The 6,000-nt window shown below is 61.9% G+C and overlaps 1 protein-coding gene across 2 annotated transcripts in view; it reads left to right on the top strand.

The window, feature by feature from the left end:
- Window positions 1–269: 269 nt before the first annotated feature.
- RASL10B (RAS like family 10 member B) overlaps window positions 270–6,000 on the top strand; it is a 28,205-nt gene continuing 22,474 nt past the window's right edge. The window contains exon 1 of one of the 2 annotated variants that reach the window (XM_043499440.1): window positions 270–414. The gene's annotated coding sequence lies outside the window, so the exon portion shown is untranslated. The remainder of the gene's footprint in view (window positions 415–6,000) is intronic. The other variant, XM_043499439.1, reaches the window with a different exon arrangement.

The following is a 6,000-nucleotide window of genomic DNA, read 5'->3' as shown; positions in this document are numbered from 1 at the left end:
CTCCCCTGCCCGGCTGCAGCCTCCCAGCGCTGCCGACGCCCTTCCCCGGCCTGGAGCAGCCTGCCGCTAAAAATATCCGCCCCCCCCCGACTGCGGGAACACGGCCGGCGCTGCGACCCCGCGGAGCCGCTGCAAGGCGAGGCGGGTGCCCTCCCGCAGGGAGCTGGAGAAGGGGGCAGCCGGGCCGGCGCAGCGAGCGAGCTGCCCGAAGAGCCGAGCCGAGCCGCGCCGCGCCGCGCCCCCAGCCCCCCCCCGGAGCAGCGGCAGCCCCCGCGCGGAGTCCCCGGGGGCTGGGGCGGCTGGATGGCAAAGCGGCCCCCCCGCCCCGCCCCGCCCCGCTTCCAGGGGATCCGGGCAGGCGGCCGGGGCTGGGGCCGGGGGGCAGCGCGCCCTTGGGATCCGCGCCGCGGCGAGGTGAGGACCCCGCGGGGGGGGCTCGGGTGGGGGGGGGGTCCAGGCAAGGAACAAATCCGGAATCCGCGCAGCCAGGCCGGCCGAGTCCAGGCCCCCCCGGGCCGGGGGCAGAATCCAGTGCCCCCCCCCGGCACAGTCTGATCCGGCCGCGTTACAGGCTCCGGGCGGGGCTGCATCGCCCCCGGGCGGCTGCATCCAGAAGTGGGGCAGACCGCGGGGGGGCCCGGCGGCTGGAGCCCTTTGAACCGTTTCAGGGGCTCCAGGGTCCCGGCGGGAAGGGGCCGGGCTGGACCGGGAGGGCCTGGGAGCAGCGGGCGCCTTCCCCGGGGGGATCCCGCGCGGGGGGGGGACGGAGGCTGCCCCGGCCCGCAGCAAGAACTTTATCTCAGCCTGGCTACCTGGCCCCTTCCGGCTCCCCACCCCCTGGACTGTCGAGCCCGGCCCCCCCCAGTGCCCCCCTTCCTCCTGCCGAGCCCCCCCGCCTCCACCAGTGCCCCCCGCCCACTGCTGAGCCCCCCCGCCCCCACCAGTGTCCCCCTCCCTCCTGCCGAGCCCCCCAGTGCCCCCCGCCCACTGCTGAGCCCCCCCGCCTCCACCAGTGCCCCCCTTCCTCCTGCCGAGCCCCCCCGCCCCCCCAGTGCCCCCCGCCCACTGCCGAGCCCCCCCGCCTCAACCAGTGCCCCCCTCCCTCCTGCCGAGCCCCCCAGTGCCCCCCTTCCTCCTGCCGAGCCCCCCCGCCCCCCCAGTGCCCCCCGCCCACTGCTGAGCCCCCCCGCCTCCACCAGTGCCCCCTCCCTCCTGCCGAGCCCCCCCGCCCCCCCAGTGCCCCCCGCCCACTGCTGAGCCCCCTCGCCCCCACCAGTGCCCCCTTCCTCCTGCCGAGCCCCCCCGCCTCCACCAGTGCCCCCCGCCCACTGCTGAGCCCCCCCACCTCCACCAGTGCCCCCCTTCCTCCTGCCGAGCCCCCCCGCCTCCACCAGTGCCCCCCGCCCACTGCCGAGCCCCCCTGCCTCCACCAGTGCCCCCCTCCCTCCTGCCGAGCCCCCCCGCCTCCACCATGCCCCCCCGCCTCCTGCCGAGCCCCCCGCCCCCACCACTGCCCCCTCCCTCCTGCCGAGCCCCCCCGCCTCCACCAGAGCCCCCTTCCTCCTGCCGAGCCCCCCCGCCCCCACCAGTGCCCCCCGCCTCCTGCCGAGCCCCCCCGCCCCCACCAGTGCCCCCTCTCCCTCCTGCCGAGCCCCCCCGCCCCCACCAGTGCCCCCTCTCCCTCCTGCCGAGCCCCCCCGCTCCCACCAGTGCCCCCTCTCCCTCCTGCCGAGCCCCCCCGCTTCCACCAGTGTCCTCTCCCTCCTGCCGAGCCCCCCCGCTCCCACCAGTGCCCCCTCTCCCTCCTGCCGAGCCCCCCCGCTCCCACCAGTGCCCCCTCTCCCTCCTGCCGAGCCCCCCCGCTTCCACCAGTGTCCTCTCCCTCCTGCCGAGCCCCTCCTGCCGAGCCCCCCCCCCGCCTCCTGCCGAGCCCCCTCTCTCTCCTGCCAAGCCCCCACCAGTGCCCCCCTCTCCCTCCTGCTGCTGTTTGGCCTGTAATTCAAGGGAGAGCTTGTCAGCCTGGAGCTGAGGAGATGCTGAAATCTGAACCGTGAGCTTCTCCCAGACCCTCTGTGGCGGACACACAGGGGAGTCCTCCCTCTAGGATTCAGGGCTGGTCAGTTTCACCAGAGACCCACTCCCACCCCCAGGCCCAGGGATGACCCCGTCCAAGCTCCCCGTGGGCTCCCCGTTACACTGAGCTAGTTGCTAACGTTCCATCGGGGTATCGCTGACTTTCCCTACGGCATATTGTGGCGCGTGGGGGGCGGGGGGGTTTAGCAACTTATTTTTCTTCCAACGCCGCCATGCACACTCACACGCCGAGATCCTGACACATGCTCCCCGTCTATGCACTGAAGGGCACACGCGGTCTGCCCGTGCTCACCTGTGCATGCTACAGGGGCACAGGGGACACGCTGAAGTGCACACGTGTTCTGCACAGGTCCAGGCGCTCGCTTGCATGCACCTGATGTGCAAGGGCTCGCTACAAAGGCTGACACGCTGATGTCACCGCGCCCCTCCCGCTGCAGGTGCGCCCATGGGCCGCTGTGCCCACGTTCACGGCATACATGCACCCTTGATGTGCAAGCTCCAACTGCCAAACTCCCCCATGGACATGGAGCTCTCGCTCGGACTGTGAACCTGTAGATAAAACCTTTGGCTGCAAGGGGCAGTAAGAGGGTGTCTAACCACAGTGGGAATTTGGCCGATATAAAAGTCTCGGCTGGTTTGAGCTAGTCACTCCTTTAGCTCAGGGCACGGCAGTCGTTGAGGACTGCAGATGTGGTCCCACCTTAGCGTGCACTGTTAGGGGCACCCCTCCTGCGAAGAGGAGGGAGCTTTGCCTAATGGTTAAAGCACAGGGCAGTCAGGAGACCTACATTCTATTCTCAGCTCTGCCATTGGCCTGCTGGGTGACCTTGGACAAGTCACTTCCCCGTCCGTGCCTCAGTTTCCTACTCTGTTGGGCAGGGCTAGCAGTCAAAGGAGGCTGGTGAGCCTTTATCGGTTATGAAGCCCCGGAGGAATGGAAGGCACCATGGAAATGTAGGGGGCGAGGAGAGTTCAGACGATCTCATTACAGTTCCAGTTTCGCTCCGCCTTTAGAAATCCTCTTGTTTCGCAGCAATAACCTGGCTGTTTCCTTTGCTGGGAGAGCAGGAGATTGGCCTAGTGCTGAGAGTGAGAGCTGTGTAGATTGCTCCTTGTGGCCGCCGTGAAGGGAGGAGGAGAGGCATGGTTTGGGCCTTTCGGATTCCCTGAGCCAAGGAACCGCTGGCCTTGTCCTCAAACAAAACAAGCCGCTGCTTTGGACTCAACATCTACAACTCAGGGCCCAGTCTCCCTCTGGAAACAGGGACCAATTGGGGAAGGAATCAACATGCTGCCTCACTGTCTCTGAAAGCAGGACCTTGTGGGAAGGCAACTCCTGGCTTGGTCCTCCACCTCCCCACTCCTTCCTACAGCCCAGTACCCATCCCAAACTCTGGCCAGGGGGCTACATACCTGGGAAGGAAGGGCAAAGGAGGCTGGGCCTGGCATTGCCACACATCCTCTGCCACCCCTAAACGCATCGAAGGCCCCTCTCAGAAGCGAGTGGGACTTTGTCTGAGGAGAAACCACACAATGGAACGCGGTTACCAATGCTGGCCAAAACCACGGCCCTCCCGCTGCATCCCCCAGCTCCCTCGACAAGGATCTTCCTGCCTCTCGTATGGAATTGGCTTGGTGGCTCGTGAGCTGGTGATTATGTTGCCCTCTGGTGGGAGAGACCCACAAAGAGGATAAAAACTTCAATACTGCTGCTAGCTAAGGGTGATTCTCCTGCATCGTTCACAGCCACAGGCCTGTGGCTCTGAGTGCGGGAGAGATCTAGCAGAGCAGCTGTGCTACCAACACTGAGGCCTGGTCTACACTTAAAACTGGGGCTGATGTACCTTCGTCGCTCAGGGGTGTGAAAAATCTGACCTAGTGTAGACACAACCAGGGCAGCAGAAGAACCTTTCCATTGGCCTAGGGAAGTGGTGTTCCTACAGTGACGGAAAAACCCCTTCTCTCGCCATAGGCTGCGTCTACACTCCTTATACCAGTTGCTTGGACTCTGAAGCCCCAACCAGCCCCCCATTCTAAGCCCCCCTGATTGTCCTGTTAACATAAAGCTCCCTGTTTTCTCTGCTTTCTCTCCATTAGTCCTGCATCTCAACCACACCTTTCCAGCGAAGGAAGAGTGAGCCTGCTGTTCCCTGTTGGTAGGGGTTGCTGTTGGGCCAAGTGAGATTCAACCTTCCCAAGGGTTCAGCGCCCTGCCTTCCATCCAGCCCAAGTCAGGGCTAGCCTCTGTTGTTCTGGCTATTGCTAAGCCGCTGGGTCATCTGTTTGACTAGTCAGTGCCCTGGCTGCAGTAGTTTGGCTCACCAAACTGTAAAACGAGCACGGCTGTTGCCTGGACGACGCAAGGAAGGCGAGGGTTAATCGTCGGAGCTTTGATGAAAGCATCATACCTGGTTAAGGACACTCCTGCGTTTCCCATAATCCTTGCAGATCTGTAGCCCAAAGAGAAGTAGGGCCTTAGGTCCTGCACATGCCGCCCTTCTGGGTTATCAAGGGCCCATCTTGATTTTCATAAGGTTGAAATCTTCCTAAAATGCATCGACATCCTCCACCCCACGGCCCTGGACTGACCTAGCTCCATTCATGTTGCACGTGACACGGTGGTGATGTGATGGGTGGGGTGCGTGCGATGCTTCTGATGCGGGGATGGCTTGTTGTGACCTGGCAGTGTGACATGCATGGAAACATGGCAGCCTATGATGGTGTGAAGCTGTCTGGCCAAGGACTTGGTTCCAGGAGACAATATTTTCTCCAGGTGGTGACCAGCACCCTGGTTCTGGTGGCTGAATTCCAACCTGGGACCCAGGAATATGAACCAGGCATGACTTGGGGAAAAGCACCTACTGCAAGCCTGATGAGAGATCAGACAAAGTGATGCTGGGAGGAATGTGTGAACCGGGTGGGTGGAAGAAAATGCAGAAGTAGGAGAAATATTTTGACCCTCTATAGTGCGTTCCATTTGAGCATTACCAAGTGCTTTACAAACATTAATTAAGGCTCCCAGCCCCCTGTGAGGTTGGTTTGTATTATTATTCTCATCTTACAGGTGGGGGAAACCGAGGCACAGAAATGGGAAGGGGCTAGTCCAAGATCAAGTCAGTAGCTGAGCCAGGAATAAAACCCAGGAGACCTGACTCCCAATCCTCTGCCTTAGTCATTTTGGGGAAAAGAGAAGATGTTGGCTGAGATGGGCTGGAAATGTTGCTGCTATTAAAGTCTGATCCTGCTTCCTTTAAGACAAGACACGCACACCCAAGAGGGGAGAGAAAAGAGCAGTCAAGATTGAAAATGCAGCTTCTGTGTCTGGCGTTGACTTTCATTTGCAACCTCGCTGCTGGAAAACCACAGGCATTGCACAGCTACTGAGACCTAGCAAACTCCTACCAGCATAGGGTTGTTTCAGGCACTGGATTTAGCTGCCTCCCTGGTCACAGGCTTATAGCAGTGTTGTAAAATATACCGTCTCGGCTTAGACAGTGGGTAAAAAGGAGAGAGGAAAGAGAAGACGTAAGGTGGGGAAGGAAGAGGACACACACATGGAAAGGTGGTGTGACAGTTTCACAATCCCAAGCAGTGGTAGGGATTTAGCCGGAGCCACTGCAGGTGGCAGTGCCATTGGGGTCCCTGTGTCTGGCCCGGTTTGGTCAGGACATCTCTCAGAATCAGGGCAATGAAGGCACAGCGGTATCATAGTGTATCTTGGGGCCCAAGGGGACGGTGTGGGTGGCAGCCATGACGTTGGTGAAGTTCACTCCTTCCCCCTTTCTTGTCTTTCCGTCAGTCAGCATTCACGTCTGTCCATCTGTTTATTTTCTCCTCTAAGGATTTTTTATGAGTTGTACACAACAGCCCGTCCCCTCATTGCTTTGTTCACCAGTTAGGCCGAAT

The sequence above is a fragment of the Dermochelys coriacea genome, chromosome 17 (assembly GCF_009764565.3).
Source record: "Dermochelys coriacea isolate rDerCor1 chromosome 17, rDerCor1.pri.v4, whole genome shotgun sequence".
NCBI classification, from domain to species: Eukaryota; Metazoa; Chordata; order Testudines; family Dermochelyidae; genus Dermochelys; species Dermochelys coriacea.
The sequence above is the reverse complement of the archived record's forward strand: the minus strand, read 5'-3'. Positions and strand labels throughout refer to the sequence as shown.